Below are 2389 nucleotides of genomic sequence, written 5' to 3'. Positions count from 1 at the left end.
TTCCATCATCAGCCACTGCTGAACCAAGACACTTAAATTTTTTACTAGGTTCAACCTTGTCCCTTCCATACTGATCTTGGAGTCTTGATCTCCATTAAAACTTAGGTATTCAGTCTTCTTCCTACTGATCTTTAAACCTCTGTTTTACAGTACCTTCCTCTATTGCTCTAATTTTGACTCCACTGCCCCTCTGTTGGTGCTGCATGACACAATGTCATCAGCGAACCACATGCACCATGGGGCTTGATCTCTTATTCCTTGAGCACATCCATTATCAGGTCAAAAAGATGTGGACTCAGAGCAGATCACTGATGTAAACCTACTCTTACTGGTATCCATTCAGTTAACCCAACACTGCTTCTAGCCCGCATTTTTGCTCCTCCATACATATCTTGGACCAACCTCTCATACTTCTCCGGTGTTCCCTTTACTCTCATGCACCTCCAAACCTCTTGGCGTGGTGCCCTATCGTATGCCTTTTCCAGATCTATAAATAGTATGTGCAGTCCTTTCTGCTTTTCACAGTGTTTTTCCATCATCTGTCGGAGGGCAAACACTGCATCTGTCATTCCTCTTCCTGGCATGAAATCAAACTGTTCTTCACCTACAGACGTTTCCCCTCTAAGTCTTTGATCCATTATTCTTTCCCAGATTTTCATGGTGTGAGACATTAACTTTATTCCTCTGTAGTTTGCACAATCCTGGATGTCACCCTTCTCTTTATAGATAAGTACAATAAAGCTTTCAATCCATTCTTTTGGTATCTTTTCCTGATTGTATATTTTCTTTGCTAGGTCCCACAGCATGTCTATTCCTTCTTCTCCCAGGCTCTTCCACAATTTTGCAGGAATTCCATCTGGTCCTGTTGCTTTATAATTTTTCATCTTCTATATTGCCCTCTTTACTTCCTGCCTGCTAATAGTATGTGTCATACCAAGGTTCTGGGATCCATCTTCAAAGAATTTTCTAGGGTTTTCTTCATTTAACAGGTGTTCATAATATTCTTTTAGCCTCTTCTTTATCCTATCCTCATTGCATAAAACCACTCCATTCCCATCCTTAACCCATTTTATATGGGAGTAGTCTTTGGCGTTCTTGACCCTCGACTTTGCAATTCAGTGGATTTTCTCTCCCTCTCAGGTGTTTCCAGCTCTTCGTACATTCAATCTAATGTTCTTGCCTTTTCTTGCGTAACTGCCTTCTTTACTTGTTTCTTATGTCTTTGGTACCTCTCCTTATCCTTTTGCTGTCCATATTTTTCTCAGATCTTTTTTTTAATCTTATTTGGCTTTCACCACCTATTTCACTTCATCATTCCACCACCAGGTTTCCTTATCATCAGGAAGTTTCTTTCCAGATGTCTTTTCCAACACTTCTCCAACCACTGTCTTTATCACCATACTGTTGTGATTCCACCATTCTTGCACTCCCTCTAGCAATCTAACTTCCATCAATAAGCTCTCCTTAAATTCTTGCCTCGCTTCCTCCTCTTGTGTCAGCTTCCACACTTGACTGTTGTTGGGACACGTGCAGGCCTACTTTTTACTGTGTTCTTTATTTCCAAGACCATTACCACCAACCTGTGCTGTGCTACCACACACTCTCCATTTAAAATTTTACAATTTCTCGCCTCTCTCAGATGTGATCTTCTGCACATGATGAAGTCAATTTGACTTTCTATTGCTCCAGTCTTGTATGTGATGTACTGATTTTCTTTCTTTTCAAACCAGGTGTTGACAATAGCCAAATCAAATGACACAGCACAGTTCACAACTCTCTCTCTCCTCGTCATTTCTCTCTCCAACTCCCCAGCCACCATGTACCCTCTCTGGTCCTTCCTACATGTCCATTCATGTCACCACCAATAATTAATCTCTCTTCTGCTGGTAGTTCACTCATCTGTTGGTCCATTTCCTCACAAAATGCCACTTTCTCAACTTTATCACATCCTGCTTGAGAGGCATAAGCACTCACAATGTTGACTATTTTTTCATCTAGGGACAGTTTCACAATCATTGCTCTGTCACTTGTCCCCTTCATGCTTATTATTCAGTCTTTCAAGAATTTTTTGATAGAATTATTCCCACTCCATTTTGACCTTCCTTATTTGTTCCACTATATAGCAATTTATATCCACATCCCAGCTCTCTCACTTTATTTCCCCTCCATCTAGCCTCCTGCACACACAAAATACTTATCCTTCCTCTCGCCATCATATCTGCTATCTCTCATCCCTTTCCAGTCATTGTCCCCACGTTCAAAACTCCAACTCTCAAAGATAACACCAGCTTCCTTCTCCCCACTCTTCTCATTTTTGGACTTGCTTCTTTAACCGGGGCACCCACTACCCAGTAGCCCTTGCCCATTTATCACAGGGGGCAGGTGAGGC

The sequence above is a fragment of the Macrobrachium rosenbergii genome, chromosome 48 (genome assembly GCF_040412425.1).
Source record: "Macrobrachium rosenbergii isolate ZJJX-2024 chromosome 48, ASM4041242v1, whole genome shotgun sequence".
NCBI lineage: Eukaryota > Metazoa > Arthropoda > Malacostraca > Decapoda > Palaemonidae > Macrobrachium > Macrobrachium rosenbergii.
The sequence above is the reverse complement of the archived record's forward strand: the minus strand, read 5'-3'. Positions refer to the sequence as shown.